The sequence below is a fragment of the Oenanthe melanoleuca genome, unplaced genomic scaffold (assembly GCF_029582105.1).
Source record: "Oenanthe melanoleuca isolate GR-GAL-2019-014 unplaced genomic scaffold, OMel1.0 S009, whole genome shotgun sequence".
Lineage (NCBI taxonomy): Eukaryota > Metazoa > Chordata > Aves > Passeriformes > Muscicapidae > Oenanthe > Oenanthe melanoleuca.
Window position 1 is genome coordinate 105,480 of NW_026612658.1, and position 22,905 is coordinate 128,384.

The window sequence follows — 22,905 nt, forward strand, 5'->3', positions numbered from 1 at the left end:
TGAGGCCTTCTCGTTCAGCAGCAGCAGCACTAAAGCCAAGGCAGTCTTCCCTCACAGCTATTAAATGCCAACCGACAGCCTGCAGAGATGCCTTCAAATCAAAGGTTCAGGTGGGATGAAGTTTTGTTTGGACGAAGGCGGGAGTTTCCAGGGAGCCAGCTGGAAGTGCAGAAGGGATGGAAAGCTTTCCCAGGTGGGTCCCACTGTGGAGGTGTGCTGGAGGCAGGGATGTGCACCCTTTGCTGAGGGAAAAGAACTTGCTGAGGCTCTGAAAGGAGCTGAGCTGCTGCAGGGAGAGATGTCCTCCCGTGGGCACGGGGAGCTGCCTTGGCACGGGACGGGAGCGCCCCCGGCCCTGCCTTCTCCTGCTTGAAAATATCACCTGGAGCCCCGGCTCAGGGGGGCTAAATCAGCTGGACTCCAGGCAGCTCTGTCAGCTGCCCCCCAGGGACATGGGTGGGGCTGGGGGATGAGGGCTTTAAATAGCCAATTCTTTGGAACAGATGCCTGTCCCTGTCCCGATGCTGCTGAGCTTCCTTGGACGCTCTGCCCGTTCCTGGCACAGCTGGCGTTCAAAGGGCAGCTCTGCACGGGAATATCCACCCTCCGTGAGGCACCGTGAGGGTATGGCAGCAGGAACTGAGCAGGGAATTGGGGGCTGTGGGATAATTCACGGGAACTAGCAAAGCTGACAGTGAGCCCCGAGTCTGGGCCCTGCACAGAGAACAATCTTTGTGCTGCCCTGTCACTCAACCCCCGGGCTGGGAAGTTTTGGGAGTCAAATGTATGGAATTGTACAAATCACAGCAACTGGGCTGTGATCACCCAGAGGGACAATCCAAGTCCCAGATGATTCCTCCACAATCCAATCTGGGGATTTTAAAGCCCTCATGGTGGCCCTGTGCCTGCCAGGAGCTCTGACTGTGCTTTTCCTTTCCTACCAGCTCCTGAGCAGTGTCAGGGCCACCATGAGGGCTTTGAAATCCAGACAGACCCCAAATCCCACACAGTGACTAATACGAATGAAGAACTGCACTGTTCTCATCAGAAGCTCAAAACTCTTGTTTGTGAATTTTATGACAGCAATGTAATGGAATCCCACGAGCCTCATTAATGCTTTTCGTTTCATTCTTACGTATTTTTAATCCCTCATTTGGCAGCTGGTGAAACTTATCCTGGAATTCAGAAGCAGGGCTGGCTCTGACCTTCACCTCTGGTCCCACTTTGTGCAAACACCACTTGTGCCAGGGTGAACAGATGGCGTGGCCCGTGCCCACTGCCTGGGATTCACCCAACCAAAACCAAGAGCAAATGCTGGTAAGGGCTTTAAGAACTGGAAATAACTTGGAAACAAAATAATTCACCTTTTTCTTCTGGTTCTTTTTTTTTTTCTTCCAGGTGCTGGACTTGCCTCTGTGGATGTGTGCTGAGCTCTCACTACAGGGGACTGTGAGGCCTGACTGGCTGTGAGTTTGTGTTCTTCTCACTGGGAATCAGAAATGATCATTAATTAGACCACCGAAATCTTTTCTGAAACCTTTCCCCTTTCCTGATAAGTCTTCTCTTTCTGCCTTTAACTCTACAGCTGTTCCCTGACTTGATTTCCCCTGCCTCACTTCTGTGCAGCTCCTAGCTGGGGAAAACTGGGATAACTTAGAGGGGACAGAGGTGAAACTTTTAGCTGGATTTTTCTAAAATTTTCTAACGATACTGAAATTATTTCCAATTGCCCCAGTGAGAAGAACACCAACTTGCAGGCATCAAAAGCTCCAAACTCGTTTAATTGAGGCAGGTCCAAGGAAAAACCCAGCCATGCCAGGCTGAGGCTGGAGCCTGCTCATAATTCATTGTTGGTGTCTGCTGCAGTCTAGGAATAGCTGTCTCATTTGTCACTTGCTTGATCTGCTTTTATATCCCTGATTCAAATGGAGTTAGGCAAACTTCATGTTTGCTATTAGGCTATGAAGAAGCCTATTGTAACCAGCATATGCTTTTCTTAGATGGAAATGTGCATGCAAATACAAAGAGCTTTGATACGGAGATTTTTTTTTTCCCCCCTGAGGTTCAAGTATTTGATCATTTTAATAGCATTCCATTTTCCTGTTGCACCCATTTTTAGAGTGCATCATTTGTATTAGCTCTGAGTACCATAATTCCTTCCAAATTCCTGTGGCACTATTACCATAACTACACAATTAGCTACAGCTGGATGTAGCAGAGGTGAACACTAAATAGTTTTGTTGGCAGGAGGCTCAGTGTCTTTTAACCCAGACAGCTTCTTTACAGATGCCTGGTTTGTTACTCTGCTTTAGGGAATATGGGGAACTTCAGATACAAAGAAGAGAATTTAAAAGTTATAATTGTACAAGTTTATTATGCAAAAAGGTGCTGAAGGTGCTGTGGATTTGTTTTGGATTGTTATTTGTGGGTTTTTTGTTTGTTTTCTTTTGGGTTTCTTTGTGGTTGTTTTTGGTGTTTGTTTTTTTTTTTTTTTTTTTCTAGGGTTTTTTTTTTTCCTTCCCTTCCCTTCCCCTAGCTTGAAGAAACTGGAAGAAGGAATTTGGATGTATAAAAACAAGCTGAGAAGAGCGTCAGTGTGTTCACTGGCAGCACGGGCTGGGATGAGGGCTGAGCAGGACCCAAGCTGCAGCACTTCAACCATTCAGCTTTCACCTCCTGTTTTATCACGGCCTTTATGAGACAGATGTGAATCGATGAGTCCCAGGCCGAGCCGTGCCCGTGCCCTGTTCTGTCGGAGCTGGTGCTTTCCTGACAGGTTCAGCAGCCACACTCTGTAATAAATAGTCCTGGGTCTGCTGCTGTTCCTCTTCCAGCTTTATATTCAATTTTCCACCCCTTCTCTCCTCTCTGTCCGCTGTGTCTTTTGTGTTCCTTTCTTGGCCTGTGTGCTCCACATCCCATTCCCTTTCACTGCTTCTCTCTCTCTTGTTCTTCTTTTTCTTTTTTGAAATGAATACTCAATATTTATGTAATATCTCTTACTCAATCCCTCTCCCTGTTCTGTCCTACTTTTTGCCTCTCTCTCTGTCTCGCTTGCTGCCTGCATCTTTATTTCTCCTTTCTTCCTCTCCTTGTCCCTCTGTCCTGCACCGTGACTGTGTTTCTTTGTCCCTGTCACTGTCCCTTTGCCTGTACCTGTGTGCACCTGCTGCCCAGTGCTCCTCCCTGACCGTCCCCTCTCTTGGTGAGCCTCTGTCCTGCTGGCCGTGCCTCTCTGTCTCCGTCCCTGTGCTGCTCCTTGGCCGCGTTTGCCCGCCCCGCACGTGCCGCGTCGATTCCTCTGCGGGTTCTTGTTTCCCTCTTTGTATCCCTCAGTCCTTGCTGCGTGTTTGGCACCGTGTTTCGTTCTGCGTCCTTCTGCGTGCCTCGCTCGTGTTCCTGTTTTATTCTGTGTGGCTCTGTGGAGCTCCCCGTGCCGGTGGTTCCCACGGGTGTGTCCCATTTGCTGTCCCTGTTCTTTTTTAATCCCTCTCTGTGTGCGGCCCATTCACCATCCCAGGTGTTTTTTGGGTTTTTTCCATTTCATCCTGCGCCTTGATCTTAGTTTTCTTGCTGTGTCCTCTCTGCTGGCGCTTCCTCTTCTGCCCCTTGTTGCCTGTGTCTGCGGGGCTGAGAAGGAACTTCAGCCCTTCTGGGGGCTGTCCCCCACTTCCTTGCGTGAGCAGAGTCCCTTTTTGGGGGGATGGACCGTGGGAAGGGTTCGAATAAAGTGCCGTGCTCCTGCCCGAGGCAGTTGTAGTTGTTCTGTGCCTTCTTTGGAGGGTGAGGAAAAAAAAGGCTGAGGGGGACAGGGGGGGGTGGAGACTCGGGGGCTCCCGTGTCCTTTGGGGCACCCCAAGGTCCCGAGGAGAGGGAGCCACGCTGCGGTGAAGGAGCAGGGAGTGGGGAATGGGGGGGGCGGTGCCGGGTGCCGTCCCCCAGAGGGACCCAAGAGTGCCAGAACATTCACAGGGAGGGCTGGGTGTAGAAGGCAGGAAAATATGAATATAAAAAATACCTAACTACAGCTTAAATAAATGTTTTATTTGGTTAGAGAAGGGTTTTTAATAGATAATCTAAATATAAAATAAAAATAATAGAAAAATAAAAATATATTTATATAAATATAAATATATACAAATAGAAGTAACAACTTTATATTAAATATAATAATTGCAATTATTATATAGTGTATGAATATAAGTTATATATATGAGATTAGAAATACGCAAATAATATAGTTTAAAATAAATGGGTTTTTTTTTTGTTTTATTTGGTAAAGGCAGGTTTTTTTATAATTAATATAAGCAAAATAAATACACAAATGTACAATAAGTTTATAAAGACATAAAAGTAGAAGTATTTGTGCATACATGAATGTATGGAAGTAAATACATAAATATATAGATCAATATAAATGTAGGATATAAATAATATATACTTCTGGTATAATATATTTATAATATAGATACATTGATTGCAGACATACAAATGAAAGATATAAATAGAAACATTTAAATATAGTTTAAAATAAAGGGGTTTTTTGTTTGTATTTGGGTAAAGGTGGGGCTTTTAAATAAAATTAGAAACATGCACATATATAATATATAAAGATATATGCATAAAATAGAAACGAATTTTAACAGTATAACTATGTGTACAATAAATAATAAAAATAATATTGTGTATATGTTATAATGCAACCTTAATTGAAAATATAAAATGTGTAGAGATTGTAAATCTGAATATAAATTAAATATTAATAGATTTTTATTTAACGGGGTTTTTCTATTATTTGCTTAGAGACAGGGATGCTTTTAGTTTTGGTCGGGGTGTTTTGGGGCATTCTTTTAGGAGGATTTTTTGAAGGGATGGGACTCGTTGCTTTTTGCCTTCGCTTCTCTCTCTGTCCCCCAAAGCGCCGCAGCCCCGGGCTGAGCTCGGCGCAGTGCTGCCGCCTTGTGGGCACAGCGCGGTACTGCAGCCGCCGCCGCTTCCGGCGCCCTGGCAGCGCTGCCGTCCTGTGGGCACAGCGCGGTGCTGCGCGCGTGCCCTTCCGATGATGGGAGCGAGCGCGTGCCGGGACGCTGCCCTGTAGGACTGCCGCCACGCGGCGGATGCCGCTTGCGGCAGGAGCCCGGCCGAGGCAAGCATCCCCGCCCGTGCCTGCCGCCGCTCGAAGCGTCGGCCGGAGCTCTTTTCGGCGTCGTTGCCGGATTCAGGCAGGCGACTTAGAAATTGAGATGGTGAGGGGCGTTACTGGTACCACAACAAAGATGGCAACCGGGCCGGAAGTGGCCTCTGCCAGTACTAAAGACGGCAGCAGGAAAAGCGGAAGTGACGTCTTGCCACTCTCAAGATGGCGGTTTGGCCGGCACTCGTTTGACCTTCTCTATATGGCGGCAGAAAGGGCGGGAAAATCAAGGACCCCAGTCTGTTTTGTGGGCTGCCTGCCCGCGACGCCGACACCGTTCCCGGCGGCGCGATTTTCTGCGGCGTTTCCGAGAGTGCCGACACGGGCTGTGGGCTCAGCGGCGCCGCGGGCGCGCGGGAAACGGGCAGGCGCAGACAGGCGGCTGCGGGCAGACGCCTTTCTCTGCCGGGGTCCTGTACTGCCGGGGGCGGCACCGAAGGCGGTCCCGGGGGCGGTACCAAGGGCGGTACCAAGGGCGGCAGCGGCGGCGGCAGCGACGGCGGTACCGGGGGCGGTACCCACGGCGGTACCGGGGGCGGTACCGGGCGGGCATCCAGGTGCGGGGCCGTGAGGTGATCCAGGGGCGGGGCCGGGCCCGGCACAGGTGCGCGGGGTCTCGGTGCGGCTGCGCGGGGCGTGGCCGAGGTGATTGAACTCCAGGTAATTGGCTCGGCCCCCATTTGCTCAGGCTGAACTCGTTTCGGTCAGTGGCTGCGTTGGAGCTCGGCGCACAGGGACAGGTTGGATTTCTGCTTTCCTTCCTCTCAAACCCTCTCCCCCTCCTCCTCGTGTTCCCCTTCTTTTTCTGCCTTTCCCGCCTTTCTCTCTCCTCCTCAAACCGACTCTTTCCCTCCCCTTTCGGCCTCTCCTCCTGTTTCTCTCTCTACCTTTCCTCCCTCCTCCCCGTGTTCCTTTTCTTTTCTTTCTCCGCCCAACCTGTCCCCCCCATTCTCCCTCTCCTGTCCCTACCCCGCTCCCCTCTCCTGTTCCCCTCCTGGGTCCCCCGTCCCTCTCCGCCCCCGGCCTTTCCCTCCCCGTCCCGCTTCCCTCCGCAGCCCGAGCCCTCCCTGCTCCTCTCATCCCTGTGTCTCTCCTCTCCGTCCCTTCTCCCCTGGCTGTTTCCCGCTGTTCCCTCCCTATAGGTGTGTATATACCTATACACACCCTACCCTACCCTGTTCTATTCCTTTCTCCTCCTGCTCCTGCTTCTACCCTTCCTTCCCCCCAACCCTGGCCCCCGTTCCCTCTCCCTGCTCCCATTCCCCTCATTCAATCCTCCCCTCCTTCCTCCACCCTCCCATTCCCTTCCCTTCCCACCACACCTGTCCCTGTTCCCTCTCCCTGCTCCCGTTTCCCCCCCCCCCCCCCCCCAATTCCGCCTCCCCTCCTTCCTCCGCTCTCCCATTCCCCCCCCCCCAGCGCCCCTTCCCCTGTCCCCGCTGCCCCGCACACCCCGGCGCCCCCCGCCCTCGGTCCTTGGTCACCCACCCCGACCGCCCCGTCTGCCCCCCATTCCCATCCTCCGTGCCCGCTTTTCCTCTTTCCCCCGCCCCGCGGGGGTCGGGGCGCCACATAATAAAGGCCGGAGAGCCGGAGCGGCTGGACCCGGCCGGGCGCGGGGGCCGCCGTGCCAGCCCTGGAGCCCCAAATCCCGGCGCTCCCGGTGCCCCCGTCCCGCGGAGGCCCCGCAGCCCTGAGCGCGGAGCAGCGCCCGGCTCCCCGTTCCCGTGCGCGCACAGCCCCGGGGCTGCTGCCCGCGCACCCCTGCGGAACGAGCGGGGCTGGGGCGCGGGAGGAGCCGCTCGGCGGGGCCGGGCACGGTTCCGCTCGGGCTGTTTCTCATTCACCTGCCAGATGGGATGCTCCCCCCTCTCCCTTGCTTTGCAACTCCAAGAAGCTCTGCAATGGCAAAACCTCTTTTATTGAAACTCGGCTGCGGCTTTTCCCCTTTGCTTCCAGGTCACAGGATATACTGGGATTGAGAGGGTTCCTAAAATCCGACTCTCGAGGACACGGTCCGTGGGAGAATTGAACTCACAACCTTGGCACTACCTGGACTGTGCTCCGACTGACTGAGCCCTCTGCATCACAGGTATGAAACTCCCAAGGATGGGAATCATTGGCTGCACAAGAGCAAGCTGCACAGAGGTCTCAGTGCTTCCCACTCACTGCCAGCAATGCTCCTTGTTGTTTCTGTGTGTCCCAGCTGCGGGGAACGGGGGGCAGGAGGAGGCCAGGAGTCCCCGAAAGGCATCCAGCACCTCTTGTCCATGGGCCCTCGGGGCAGGGGCTGTGCCTGCAGCGTCCTGCCCGTGCCGAGCGCACGGCCCGGGATGGGCGCTGGGTGCCCGGCCGGCGCTGGCACGGACACGGCTCAAGGGCTGCCCATGGCTCCCGGGCCAGGGGCTGCTCTGAGCAGGCTCCTGGAGATGCTTCAGCCTGGATACAGGCCACTGACAGCCCAAAAGCAGCCCAGGGAGCAGCTGGCGTGTCCTGGTGATGGTGGCACGGGCTGCGTGCAGAGGGGCTCAGACAGCAATTCCTGGTTCCAGCCTCCCAGAGCTCCCAGGCAGCTGCCAGGTATGTCCTGTCCACCCCAATTGCCTTCCCTTCCCTTCCTGCCTGAGGCCTCCTCGTTCAGCAGCAGCAGCACTAAAGCCAAGGCAGTCTTCCCTCACAGCTATTAAATGCCAACCGACAGCCTGCAGAGATGCCTTCAAATCAAAGGTTCAGGTGGGATGAAGTTTTGTTTGGACGAAGGCGGGAGTTTCCAGGGAGCCAGCTGGAAGTGCAGAAGGGATGGAAAGCTTTCCCAGGTGGGTCCCACTGGAGGTGTGCTGGAGGCAGGGATGTGCACCCTTTGCTGAGGGAAAAGAACTTGCTGAGGCTCTGAAAGGAGCTGAGCTGCTGCAGGGAGAGATGTCCTCCCGTGGGCACGGGGAGCTGCCTTGGCACGGGACGGGAGCGCCCCCGGCCCTGCCTTCTCCTGCTTGAAAATATCACCTGGAGCCCCGGCTCAGGGGGGCTAAATCAGCTGGACTGTCAGCTGCCCCCCAGGGACATGGGTGGGGCTGGGGGATGAGGGCTTTAAATAGCCAATTCTTTGGAACAGATGCCTGTCCCTGTCCCGATGCTGCTGAGCTTCCTTGCACGCTCTGCCCGTTCCTGGCACAGCTGGCGTTCAAGGGGCAGCTCTGCACGGGAATATCCACCCTCCGTGAGGCACCGTGAGGGTATGGCAGCAGGAACTGAGCAGGGAATTGGGGGCTGTGGGATAATTCACGGGAACTAGCAAAGCTGACAGTGAGCCCCGAGTCTGGGCCCTGCACAGAGAACAATCTTTGTGCTGCCCTGTCAGCTCAACCCCCGGGCTGGGAAGTTTTGGGAGTCAAATGTATGGAATTGTACAAATCACAGCAACTGGGCTGTGATCACCCAGAGGGACAATCCAAGTCCCAGATGATTCCTCCACAATCCAATCTGGGGATTTTAAAGCCCTCATGGTGGCCCTGTGCCTGCCAGGAGCTCTGACTGTGCTTTTCCTTTCCTACCAGCTCCTGAGCAGTGTCAGGGCCACCATGAGGGCTTTGAAATCCAGACAGACCCCAAATCCCACACAGTGACTAATACGAATGAAGAACTGCACTGTTCTCATCAGAAGCTCAAAACTCTTGTTTGTGAATTTTATGACAGCAATGTAATGGAATCCCACGAGCCTCATTAATGCTTTTCGTTTCATTCTTACGTATTTTTAATCCCTCATTTGGCAGCTGGTGAAACTTATCCTGGAATTCAGAAGCAGGGCTGGCTCTGACCTTCACCTCTGGTCCCACTTTGTGCAAACACCACTTGTGCCAGGGTGAACAGATGGCGTGGCCCGTGCCCACTGCCTGGGATTCACCCAACCAAAACCAAGAGCAAATGCTGGTAGGGCTTTAAGAACTGGAAATAACTTGGAAACAAAATAATTCACCTTTTTCTTCTGGTTCTTTTTTTTTCTTCCAGGTGCTGGACTTGCCTCTGTGGATGTGTGCTGAGCTCTCACTACAGGGGACTGTGAGGCCTGACTGGCTGTGAGTTTGTGTTCTTCTCACTGGGAATCAGAAATGATCATTAATTAGACCACCGAAATCTTTTCTGAAACCTTTCCCCTTTCCTGATAAGTCTTGTCTTTCTGCCTTTAACTCTACAGCTGTTCCCTGACGTGATTTCCCCTGCCTCACTTCTGTGCAGCTCCTAGCTGGGGAAAACTGGGATAACTTAGAGGGGACAGAGGTGAAACTTTTAGCTGGATTTTTCTAAAATTTTCTAATGATACTGAAATTATTTCCAATTGCCCCAGTGAGAAGAACACCAACTTGCAGGCATCAAAAGCTCCAAACTCGTTTAATTGAGGCAGGTCCAAGGAAAAACCCAGCCATGCCAGGCTGAGGCTGGAGCCTGCTCATAATTCATTGTTGGTGTCTGCTGCAGTCTAGGAATAGCTGTCTCATTTGTCACTTGCTTGATCTGCTTTTATATCCCTGATTCAAATGGAGTTAGGCAAACTTCATGTTTGCTATTAGGCTATGAAGAAGCCTATTGTAACCAGCATATGCTTTTCTTAGATGGAAATGTGCATGCAAAATACAAAGAGCTTTGATACTGAGCTTTTTTTTTTCCCCTCCTGAGGTTCAAGTATTTGATCATTTTAATAGCATTCCATTTTCCTGTTGCACCCATTTTTAGAGTGCATCTTTTGTATTAGCTCTGAGTACCATAATTCCTTCCAAATTCCTGTGGCACTATTACCATAACTACACAATTAGCTACAGCTGGATGTAGCAGAGGTGAACACTAAATAGTTTTGTTGGCAGGAGGCCAGTGTCTTTTAACCCAGACACCTTCTTTACTGATGCCTGGTTTGTTACTCTGCTTTAGGGAGTATGGGGAACTTCAGATACAAAGAAGAGAATTTAAAAGTTATAATTGTACAAGTTTGTTATGCAAAAAGGTGCTGAAGGTGCTGTGGATTTGTTTTGGATTGTTATTTGTGGGTTTTTTGTTTGTTTTCTTTGGGTTTCTTTGTGGTTGTTTTTGGTGGTGGTTTTTTGTTTTTTTTTTTTTTTTTCCTAGGTTTTTTTTTTTCCTTCCCTTCCCTTCCCCTAGCTTGAAGAAACTGGAAGAAGGAATTTGGATGTATAAAAACAAGCTGAGAAGAGCATCAGTGTGTTCACTGGCAGCACGGGCTGGGATGAGGGCTGAGCAGGACCCAAGCTGCAGCACTTCAACCATTCAGCTTTCACCTCCTGTTTTATCACGGCCTTTATGAGACAGATGTGAATCGATGAGTCCCAGGCCGAGCCGTGCCCGTGCCCTGTTCTGTCGGAGCTGGTGCTTTCCTGACAGGTTCAGCAGCCACACTCTGTAATAAATAGTCCTGGGTCTGCTGCTGTTCCTCTTCCAGCTTTATATTCAATTTTCCACCCCTTCTCTCCTCTCTGTCCGCTGTGTCTTTTGTGTTCCTTTCTTGGCCTGTGTGCTCCCATCCCATTCCCTTTCACTGCTTCTCTCTCTCTTGTTCTTCTTTTTCTTTTTTGAAATGAATACTCAATATTTATGTAATATCTCTTACTCAATCCCTCTCCCTGTTCTGTCCTACTTTTTGCCTCTCTCTCTGTCTCGCTTGCTGCCTGCATCTTTATTTCTCCTTTCTTCCTCTCCTTGTCCCTCTGTCCTGCACCGTGACTGTGTTTCTTTGTCCCTGTCACTGTCCCTTTGCCTGTACCTGTGTGCACCTGCTGCCCAGTGCTCCTCCCTGACCGTCCCCTCTCTTGGTGAGCCTCTGTCCTGCTGGCCGTGCCTCTCTGTCTCCGTCCCTGTGCTGCTCCTTGGCCGCGTTTGCCCGCCCCGGCACGTGCCGCGGTCGATTCCTCTTGCGGGTTCTTGTTTCCCTCTTTGTATCCCTCAGTCCTTGCTGCGTGTTTGGCACCGTGTTTCGTTCTGCGTCCTTCTGCGTGCCTCGCTCGTGTTCCTGTTTTATTCTGTGTGGCTCTGTGGAGCTCCCCGTGCCGGTGGTTCCCACGGGTGTGTCCCATTTGCTGTCCCTGTTCTTTTTTAATCCCTCTCTGTGTGCGGCCCATTCACCATCCCAGGTGTTTTTTGGGTTTTTTTCCATTTCATCCTGCGCCTTGATCTTTTTTCTTGCTGTGTCCTCTCTGCTGGCGCTTCCTCTTCTGCCCCTTGTTGCCTGTGTCTGCGGGGCTGAGAAGGAACTTCAGCCCTTCTGGGGGCTGTCCCCCACTTCCTTGCGTGAGCAGAGTCCCTTTTTGAGGGGATGGACCGTGGGAAGGGTTCGAATAAAGTGCCGTGCTCCTGCCCGAGGCAGTTGTAGTTGTTCTGTGCCTTCTTTGGGGGTGAGGAAAAAAGGCTGAGGGGGACAGGGGGTGGAGACTGCGGGGGCTCCCGTGTCCTTTGGGGCACCCCAAGGTCCCGAGGAGAGGGAGCCACGCTGCGGTGAAGGAGCAGGGGAGTGGGGAATGGGGGGGGGCGGTGCCGGGTGCCGTCCCCCAGAGGGACCCAAGAGTGCCAGAACATTCACAGGGAGGGCTGGGTGTAGAAGGCAGGAAAATATAAATATAAAAAATACCTAACTACAGCTTAAATAAATGTTTTATTTGGTTAGAGAAGGGTTTTTTAATAGATAATCTAAATATAAAATAAAATAATAGAAAAATAAAAATATATTTATATAAATATAAAATATATACAAATAGAAGTAACAACTTTATATTACACTATATATTTGCATTATTTATATAGTGTATGAATATAAGTTATATATATGAGATTAGAAATACGCAAATAATATAGTTTAAAATAAATGGGTTTTTTTTTTTTGTTTTATTTGGTAAAGGCAGGTTTTTTTATAATTAATATAAGCAAAATAAATACACAAATGTACAATAAGTTTATAAAGACATAAAAGTAGAAGTATTTGTGCATACATGAATGTATGGAAGTAAATACATAAATATATAGATCAATATAAATGTAGGATATAAATAATATATACTTCTGGTATAATATATTTATAATATAGATACATTGATTGCAGACATAAAAATGAAAAATATAAATAGAAACATTTAAATATAGTTTAAAATAAAGGGGTTTTTTGTTTGTATTTGGGTAAAGGTGGGGCTTTTAAATAAAATTAGAAACATGCACATATATAATATAAAGATATATGCATAAAATAGAAATGAATTTTAACAGTATAAATATGTGTACAATAAATAATAAAAATAATATTGTGTATATGTTATAATGCAACCTTAATTGAAAATATAAAATGTGTAGATTGTAAATCTGAATATAAATTAAATATTAATAGATTTTTATTTAACGGGGTTTTTCTATTATTTGCTTAGAGACAGGGATGCTTTTAGTTTTGGTCGGGGTGTTTTGGGGGCATTCTTTTAGGAGGATTTTTTGAAGGGATGGGACTCGTTGCTTTTTGCCTTCGCTTCTCTCTCTGTCCCCAAAGCGCCGCAGCCCCGGGCTGAGCTCGGCGCAGTGCTGCCGCCTTGTGGGCACAGCGCGGTACTGCAGCCGCCGCCGCTCCGGCGCCCTGGCAGCGCTGCCGTCCTGTGGGCACAGCGCGGTGCTGCGCGCGTGCCCTTCCGATGATGGGAGCGAGCGCGTGCCGGGACGCTGCCCTGTAGGACTGCCGCCACGCGCGGATGCCGCTTGCGGCAGGAGCCCGGCCGAGGCAAGCATCCCCCCGCCCGTGCCTGCCGCCGCTCGAGCGTCGGCCGGAGCTCTTTTCGGCGTCGTTGCCGGATTCAGGCAGGCGACTTAGAAATTGAGATGGTGAGGGGCGTTACTGGTACCACAACAAAGATGGCAACCGGGCCGGAAGTGGCCTCTGCCAGTACTAAAGACGGCAGCAGGAAAAGCGGAAGTGACGTCTTGCCACTCTCAAGATGGCGGCTCGGCCGGTACTCGCCTGACCTTCTATATCTGGCGGCAGAAAGGGCGGGAAAATCAAGGACCCCAGTCTGTTTTGTGGGCTGCCTGCCCGCGACGCCGACACGATCCCCGCGGCGCGATTTTCTGCGGCGTTTCCGAGAGTGCGGACACGGGCTGTGGGCTCAGCGGCGCCGCGGGCGCGCGGGAAACGGGCAGGCGCAGACAGGCGGCTGCGGGCAGACGCCTTTCTCTGCCGGGGTCCTGTACTGCCGGGGCGGCACCGAAGGCGGTCCCGGGGGCGGTACCAGGGCAGGGCGGTACCAAGGGCGGCAGCGGCGGCGGCAGCGACGGCGGTACCGGGGCGGTACCCACGGCGGTACCGGGGGCGGTACCGGGCGGGCATCCAGGTGCGGGGCCGTGAGGTGATCCAGGGGCGGGGCCGGGCCCGGCACAGGTGCGCGGGGTCTCGGTGCGGCTGCGCGGGGCGTGGCCGAGGTGATTGAACTCCAGGTAATTGGCTCGGCCCCCATTTGCTCAGGCTGAACTCGTTTCGGTCAGTGGCTGCGTTGGAGCTCGGCGCACAGGGACAGGTTGGATTTCTGCTTTCCTTCCTCTCAAACCCTCTCCCCCTCCTCCTCGTGTTCCCCTTCTTTTTCTGCCTTTCCCGCCTTTCTCTCTCCTCCTCCTGTTTCTCTCTCTACCTTTCCTCCCTCCTCCCCGTGTTCCTTTTCTTTCTCCGCCCAACCTGTCCCCCCCATTCTCCCTCTCCTGTCCCTACCCCGCTCCCCTCTCCTGTTCCCCTCCTGGGTCCCCCGTCCCTCTCCGCCCCCGGCCTTTCCCTCCCCGTCCCGCTTCCCTCCGCAGCCCGAGCCCTCCCTGCTCCTCTCATCCCTGTGTCTCTCCTCTCCGTCCCTTCTCCCCTGGCTGTTTCCCGCTGTTCCCTCCCTATAGGTGTGTATATACCTATACACACCCTACCCTACCCTACCCTGTTCTATTCCTTTCTCCTCCTGCTCCTGCTTCTACCCTTCCTTCCCCCCAACCCTGGGCCCCCCGTTCCCTCTCCCTGCTCCCATTCCCCTCATTCAATCCTCCCCTCCTTCCTCCACCCTCCCATTCCCTTCCCTTCCCACCACACCTGTCCCTGTTCCCTCTCCCTGCTCCCGTTCCCCCCCCCCCCCCCCCCCAATTCCGCCTCCCCTCCTTCCTCCGCTCTCCCATTCCCCCCCCCCAGCGCCCCTTCCCCTGTCCCCGCTGCCCCGCACACCCCGGCGCCCCCCGCCCTCGGTCCTTGGTCACCCACCCCGACCGCCCGCCCGTCTGCCCCCCATTCCCATCCTCCGTGCCCGCTTTTCCTCTTTCCCCCGCCCCGCGGGGGTCGGGGCGCCACATAATAAAGGCCGGAGAGCCGGAGCGGCTGGACCCGGCCGGGCGCGGGGCCGCCGTGCCAGCCCTGGAGCCCCAAATCCCGGCGCTCCCGGTGCCCCCGTCCCGCGGAGGCCCCGCAGCCCTGAGCGCGGAGCAGCGCCCGGCTCCCCGTTCCCGTGCGCGCACAGCCCCGGGGCTGCTGCCCGCGCACCCCTGCGGAACGAGCGGGGCTGGGGCGCGGGAGGAGCCGCTCGGCGGGGCCGGGCACGGTTCCGCTCGGGCTGTTTCTCATTCACCTGCCAGATGGGATGCTCCCCCTCTCCCTTGCTTTGCAACTCCAAGAAGCTCTGCAATGGCAAAACCTCTTTTATTGAAACTCGGCTGCGGCTTTTCCCCTTTGCTTCCAGGTCACAGGATATACTGGGATTGAGAGGGTTCCTAAAATCCGACTCTCGAGGACACGGTCCGTGGGAGAATTGAACTCACAACCTTGGCACTACCTGGACTGTGCTCCGACTGACTGAGCCCTCTGCATCACAGGTATGAAACTCCCAAGGATGGGAATCATTGGCTGCACAAGAGCAAGCTGCACAGAGGTCTCAGTGCTTCCCACTCACTGCCAGCAATGCTCCTTGTTGTTTCTGTGTGTCCCAGCTGCGGGGAACGGGGGGCAGGAGGAGGCCAGGAGTCCCCGAAAGGCATCCAGCACCTCTTGTCCATGGGCCCTCGGGGCAGGGGCTGTGCCTGCAGCGTCCTGCCCGTGCCGAGCGCACGGCCCGGGATGGGCGCTGGGTGCCCGGCCGGCGCTGGCACGGACACGGCTCAAGGGCTGCCCATGGCTCCCGGGCCAGGGGCTGCTCTGAGCAGGCTCCTGGAGATGCTTCAGCCTGGATACAGGCCACTGACAGCCCAAAAGCAGCCCAGGGAGCAGCTGGCGTGTCCTGGTGATGGTGGCACGGGCTGCGTGCAGAGGGGCTCAGACAGCAATTCCTGGTTCCAGCCTCCCAGAGCTCCCAGGCAGCTGCCAGGTATGTCCTGTCCACCCCAATTGCCTTCCCTTCCCTTCCTGCCTGAGGCCTCCTCGTTCAGCAGCAGCAGCACTAAAGCCAAGGCAGTCTTCCCTCACAGCTATTAAATGCCAACCGACAGCCTGCAGAGATGCCTTCAAATCAAAGGTTCAGGTGGGATGAAGTTTTGTTTGGACGAAGGCGGGAGTTTCCAGGGAGCCAGCTGGAAGTGCAGAAGGGATGGAAAGCTTTCCCAGGTGGGTCCCACTGGAGGTGTGCTGGAGGCAGGGATGTGCACCCTTTGCTGAGGGAAAAGAACTTGCTGAGGCTCTGAAAGGAGCTGAGCTGCTGCAGGGAGAGATGTCCTCCCGTGGGCACGGGGAGCTGCCTTGGCACGGGACGGGAGCGCCCCCCGGCCCTGCCTTCTCCTGCTTGAAAATATCACCTGGAGCCCCGGCTCAGGGGGGCTAAATCAGCTGGACTCCAGGCAGCTCTGTCAGCTGCCCCCCAGGGACATGGGTGGGGCTGGGGGATGAGGGCTTTAAATAGCCAATTCTTTGGAACAGATGCCTGTCCCTGTCCCGATGCTGCTGAGCTTCCTTGCACGCTCTGCCCGTTCCTGGCACAGCTGGCGTTCAAGGGGCAGCTCTGCACGGGAATATCCACCCTCCGTGAGGCACCGTGAGGGTATGGCAGCAGGAACTGAGCAGGGAATTGGGGGCTGTGGGATAATTCACGGGAACTAGCAAAGCTGACAGTGAGCCCCGAGTCTGGGCCCTGCACAGAGAACAATCTTTGTGCTGCCCTGTCAGCTCAACCCCCGGGCTGGGAAGTTTTGGGAGTCAAATGTATGGAATTGTACAAATCACAGCAACTGGGCTGTGATCACCCAGAGGGACAATCCAAGTCCCAGATGATTCCTCCACAATCCAATCTGGGGATTTTAAAGCCCTCATGGTGGCCCTGTGCCTGCCAGGAGCTCTGACTGTGCTTTTCCTTTCCTACCAGCTCCTGAGCAGTGTCAGGGCCACCATGAGGGCTTTGAAATCCAGACAGACCCCAAATCCCACACAGTGACTAATACGAATGAAGAACTGCACTGTTCTCATCAGAAGCTCAAAACTCTTGTTTGTGAATTTTATGACAGCAATGTAATGGAATCCCACGAGCCTCATTAATGCTTTTCGTTTCATTCTTACGTATTTTTAATCCCTCATTTGGCAGCTGGTGAAACTTATCCTGGAATTCAGAAGCAGGGCTGGCTCTGACCTTCACCTCTGGTCCCACTTTGTGCAAACACCACTTGTGCCAGGGTGAACAGATGGCGTGGCCCGTGCCCACTGCCTGGGATTCACCCAACCAAAACCAAGAGCAAATGCTGGTAGGGCTTTAAGAACTGGAAATAACTTGGAAACAAAATAATTCACCTTTTTCTTCTGGTTCTTTTTTTTTCTTCCAGGTGCTGGACTTGCCTCTGTGGATGTGTGCTGAGCTCTCACTACAGGGGACTGTGAGGCCTGACTGGCTGTGAGTTTGTGTTCTTCTCACTGGGAATCAGAAATGATCATTAATTAGACCACCGAAATCTTTTCTGAAACCTTTCCCCTTTCCTGATAAGTCTTGTCTTTCTGCCTTTAACTCTACAGCTGTTCCCTGACGTGATTTCCCCTGCCTCACTTCTGTGCAGCTCCTAGCTGGGGAAAACTGGGATAACTTAGAGGGGACAGAGGTGAAACTTTTAGCTGGATTTTTCTAAAATTTTCTAATGATACTGAAATTATTTCCAATTGCCCCAGTGAGAAGAACACCAACTTGCAGGCATCAAAAGCTCCAAACTCGTTTAATTGAGGCAGGTCCAAGGAAAAACCCAGCCATGCCAGGCTGAGGCTGGAGCCTGCTCATAATTCATTGTTGGTGTCTGCTGCAGTCTAGGAATAGCTGTCTCATTTGTCACTTGCTTGATCTGCTTTTATATCCCTGATTCAAATGGAGTTAGGCAAACTTCATGTTTGCTATTAGGCTATGAAGAAGCCTATTGTAACCAGCATATGCTTTTCTTAGATGGAAATGTGCATGCAAAATACAAAGAGCTTTGATACTGAGCTTTTTTTTTTCCCCTCCTGAGGTTCAAGTATTTGATCATTTTAATAGCATTCCATTTTCCTGTTGCACCCATTTTTAGAGTGCATCTTTTGTATTAGCTCTGAGTACCATAATTCCTTCCAAATTCCTGTGGCACTATTACCATAACTACACAATTAGCTACAGCTGGATGTAGCAGAGGTGAACACTAAATAGTTTTGTGGGCAGAAGGCCCAGTGTCTTTTAACCCAGACACCTTCTTTACTGACGCCTGGTTTGTTACTCTGCTTTAGGGAGTATGGGGAACTTCAGATACAAAGAAGAGAATTTAAAAGTTATAATTGTACAAGTTTGTTATGCAAAAAGGTGCTGAAGGTGCTGTGGATTTGTTTTGGATTGGTATTTGTGGGTTTTTTGTTTGTTTTCTTTTGGGTTTCTTTGTGGTTGTTTTTGGTGGTGTTTCTTTTTTTTTTTTTTTCCTAGAGTTTTTTTTTCTTCCCTTCCCTTCCCTTCCCCTAGCTTGAAGAAACTGGAAGAAGGAATTTGGATGTATAAAAACAAGCCGAGAAGAGCATCAGTGTGTTCACTGGCAGCACGGGCTGGGATGAGGGCTGAGCAGGACCCAAGCTGCAGCACTTCAACCATTCAGCTTTCACCTCCTGTTTTATCACGGCCTTTATGAGACAGATGTGAATCGATGAGTCCCAGGCCGAGCCGTGCCCGTGCCCTGTTCTGTCGGTGCCCTACTCCCGGGAGTTCAAGCACAAGTACGACTACTTCCGCAAGAAGCTGAAGAAACCTGTGAGTAGAGCCTGCAGGACACGGCTGCTCCTCCCTCCCTGTGCTCTCCTGTTTTCTTTGATACATTTCTCGTCGTTTTCATCAAATATTTACCACAGAAGTCTGCAGCACTGTTTTGGAGCTGGCCCAGTTCCCCTCATGTTCCCAACACGTGCACTGAGAGAGCACTGGGGAATGAAAACATGGGGAGCTGAACACGAGGTGTCTGACCTGTCACTGAGCTGTTAGCAGCCAGGAATTTGCCCTAAGGCTTATTTCTTGAGACTAACAAGGATGATCTAATCTTCTTTGGCACAGGCTGACATACCCAACAGATTTGAGATGAAATTACACAGCAATAACATTTTTGAGGAGTCCTACAGAAGAATCATGTCTGTGAAGAGACCTGATGTATTAAAAGCCAGGCTGTGGATTGAATTTGAGTGAGAAAAAGGACTTGACTATGGAGGTGTGGCCCGAGAATGTTTTTTTCTCTTGTCCAAGGAGATGTTTAACCCTTACTATGGTTTCTTTGAATACTCAGCAACGTAAGTTGTATTTCTATTCTCAAGGGCTCTATACATGACATTTTGCATAAGAGGGAAGGTTGCTTAGGCAGAAGTCGCACCCCTTTCCAGGGTGCCCTGGGGAGCCCCAGTGCCCTGCTCCTCCTGCTCTTCAGAGAGCCTCTGGAATGGTCCTTGAGAAGCCAGGAAACATTTCCATAGCTCAGGCAATATCCAGGGCAGCAGAGCTGCAGCTTTTGAGGGCAGTGTCACAGCAAAGCTGCTTTCCTCTGCCCAGACTCTGCCCAGAGTGGCAGTGCTGCTGTAGGGTGAGCTCAGAATGCAGCTGCTCGTCCCCACTGCAGTGGCCTCCAGAGCTTCAGGCTGGGGCTGCCCAGCTGTAAAGGCAGAGAGGGCATTCTTGCTGCCAGGGCTTGGGTTTGCTGCTGTGCCCACCCTTCAGCTCCCGTGGCTGCGTGGGGGACATGCTGGAAAGGCCTTGGAGGGAGATGCCCCTAGGCACAAGCTATGTGTGAACATGTCTGAGTGTCTGCTTATTTAAAGGCTTGCTTCTTGAGCTGGTTTTTTTTTTTCTTTCCCCAGAAAAGAGACAACTACACACTTCAGATGAATCCTAATTCAGGTCTCTGTAACGAAGATCACCTGTTGTACTTCACCTTCATTGGCCGGGGTGGCCGGCCTGGCTGTGTACCACGGGAAGCTGCTGGACGGTGAGTGCTGCTGCCAGGGGCTGGGGAGGGGCTGCAGTGCCTGAGAGCCCATTCTGGGACACTGGGGCTGCCAGGGGCTGGGGAGGGGCTGCAGTGCCTGAGAGCCCATTCTGGGACAGGCTGGGGCTGCCAGGGGCTGGGGAGGGGCTGCAGTGCCTGAGAGCCCATTCTGGGACAGGCTGGGGCTGCCAGGGGCTGGGGAGGGGCTGCAGTGCCTGAGAGCCCATTCTGGGACACTGGGGCTGCCAGGGGCTGGGGAGGGGCTGCAGTGCCTGAGAGCCCATTCTGGGACAGGCTGGGGCTGCCAGGGGCTGGGGAGGGGCTGCAGTGCCTGAGAGCCCATTCTGGGACAGGCTGGGGCTGCCAGGGGCTGTTTGAATGGGATTCATTCAGTCACAGTGCCTTTCTTTCTCTGCTCAAGGGAAAGCTCCAGAACCAGCAGGAGCATTGTCCCTAGAGGAAAAGCATGGAATTTTTATCAGTATTTCCATGCAAGCCTGCAGCCAAACTAGGGGGGTCAACTGCAGCATATTTTCATATGTAAAATTATAGCTGAATGATTTAATGACAAATTCTGCTGCATTTTGAAATCTCACACCTGGCAGACATCACTGAGCTGATTTTCCTGAGCCTTGGTGCAGCAGAGGAAGCAAAGGAGTCCTGAGCAGAGGAAGGTCACTAGCCTGATTTTCAGGCAACTCCTTGGAGAGGGAAGTAGTGATTTTAAATGGGATAGAGTACCCTGGGCTTAATTCCCCAGCTTTTGTCTCTCTCTGCCATTAATGTTAGGGTGGTCAGTGGAGTATGGCAGTTAGTGGATAATTGTTGAAACTGAAAAATTGGACTTTCTGTGCCATAATAAAATAAAGCTGAGCTGCTCTGATGCCGTTGCAGCTGCAGGACTGTTACAGTCAGGAGGTAACAGGAAATGCCAGGGGTGGTGCCCTCAAGCATTCCACCTTTCTGGAATGTGCAGGGGCAGGGCAGGGCAGGTAATCTGTCCTCTCTCTCCCAGGCTTCTTCATCAGACCTTTCTACAAGATGATGCTGGGGAAGCCCATAACCCTGAAGGACATGGAGTCAGTGGTAAGAGCCCATTGAACCTGTGCCAGTGCTCACAGGCCCCTGGCTTTCCACAGCTCTGCACTAATTGCCCATTTTCAAACTGCCTAACTGTGATCTGCCCTAGGACAGTGAATACTACAACTCTCTGAAGTGGATCCTGGAAAATGACCCCACCGAGCTGGATTTTGCATAGATGAGGAAAACTTTGGGCAAAGGTTACTTGCATCTTAGGACTGGTGGTTGCCAACAAGTAGCTCAGTGCTGACAGTCTGGTGGTGGTGAAGCAGCTGGGAGCTCAGCTGGCCGTGTTCCCAGCTGGGAGCGGGGCTGCCAGCTCCTGTCAGGGAGCTGTGGCACCTCTGGGACAAGCTGGAGATGCAGCTGAGTAAATACTTGCAGTGAGGAGGGATGAAGGTGTCCCACAGTCCAGCTGGGACATGCTCAGGGACTCTCTGGTTCCTGAAGCTGAAGGTGCTGTCAGGGGAGAGCAGCAGAAGGACACCAGGTCCTCTCTGTAGTGCCTGTCACAGCTGGTGCGCCAGGGGGAAGCTGCCAGGTTGAAAAGGGTCACAGCCTATGGGGCTCTTTCTCCATTACAAATGAAAGTGTTGTAGACATTAAATTAAATTAGTTTGCTTAGAGGTTTTTATGACCTTTTTTTTTGCATTTTCCCTTTGTTTACTTCTGAGCCCTAGATCCTGGCTCCAGATAGAACTGGAGCTGGGGACTGTAGGGCCTTTTATAAAAACTGACTTCAGCATTTCAAACCATGCATTCAGTGTCCTGTCAAAATATTCTGATCCACTTTCCAGTGCTGCCTTTTTCCTGAAGCACCATAAGGTTATGGATTTCATGGAGAACTAGGAGCCACAGAATAGAGAGGTTTTGTAACACACTGGTTGGCTTTGGGCAGTTCCAGTATGTGATTTATCTTCTTGTATTACAGATAATAGCTATTATAATTTTGTGTATATAAAGTACCTATTTTGTGGTTCTATTTTATATAAATATAATTTCATTATTATAAATAATAATTGTAATAAAATGATCAGTAAATAGCCAGCCCCTCTCTGCCAGTTTTCCCTTCTGTCAGCGGAGGTTTGTTCAAAAGTGTAAATCAATTTGCTCATGATTGCCTGATCCTGCTTGTGAAACACTGCTCAGGGAGAGTGGGTTCTGGGAGAAAGATGTCCTCAAATAACAGCCTTTGGTCTTTTGAAATGCAGACATATCAAGTGGACCTGAAGCCCAACGGGTCCGAAATCATGGTAACAAATGAAAACAAGCGGGAATACATTGAGTAAGTACCGTGATGGAATGTGCCTGGGGGAAGAAAGAGCAGCTGGGTTAGAATTGACCCTGCTGCAATCCCTGGAGCTTGTACTGCACAAGAGCATCAGGGATCATTGGGGGAAAACCTTACTGTTAACATTGGTTATATCCCGTCAGGTACAAGAACAAGGAGTAAATTAAATGACGTGCTTTGATCTCCTGAAATTCCCCCCATGGAAACGTCCTTCTCCAACACCTGGCTCAAGCCGAGATGAGCCAGAAGGTGCTCTCCAGCCTGGCCCTCATCCCAGTGTCCTCCTCTGCCAGTCACAGACCAGAGCCAGGAGTCCAGTGCCAGCAATCCTACCAAAACTGGCCAGATCTGAAATTAGGTTTCATTTTCAGATTTCTCAGTTCTTCTACCTACCAGGATGTAAAATGCTGAATTCATTAATACCTGCTGGCATTTTAAATCAGGGCCTTTTCCAAAGTGAAAGATGTTACAATTGCTACATTCGTGTAAACTGGGAATTCATTTCCAGTGCCTGGACCTGGAGCAATTCCATGCCTGGAATTTACTTTTGATGCCTGCACCTGTGAGGTGTTTGTGGTGCGGGTGGCTGGTGCTGAAAGCAAGGTGTCCCTTTGATGCTGCAGTTTATTTCTTTATTTATAGGCGAGGTGCTGTGTCCTGACAGCTCTCCTCAGAGCTTGCAGACTTTGCTGGGAATTTTTAATTGCTCATTGCTCTGGAAGAATAAAATGTCTGCTCACGTAGGTACCTACAGGAGTGAAAAAATTCCCACTGTAATTTGGTCAAAGTCACTGGGCTTTTTGGTTTGTCTCTTCAAAATTCCATCAGTCACCAGCCAATAAATTGGAGTAGCTGGTGGAAGCTGCTTAGTTACCTGAACTTGCTGAAGTTGTAAATGACAAACTTGAAAGCA

The 22,905-nt window shown here is 51.7% G+C and overlaps 1 long non-coding RNA gene across 1 annotated transcript; it reads left to right on the plus strand.

Moving 5' to 3' along the window:
- The first annotated feature begins 18,340 nt into the window (after window positions 1–18,340).
- LOC130266282 (uncharacterized) lies at window positions 18,341–19,616 on the plus strand. Its single transcript, XR_008842812.1, has 3 exons — window positions 18,341–18,405; window positions 18,703–18,932; window positions 19,494–19,616. It is a non-coding gene; the product is annotated as an uncharacterized LOC130266282 (long non-coding RNA).
- Window positions 19,617–22,905: the final 3,289 nt, after the last annotated feature.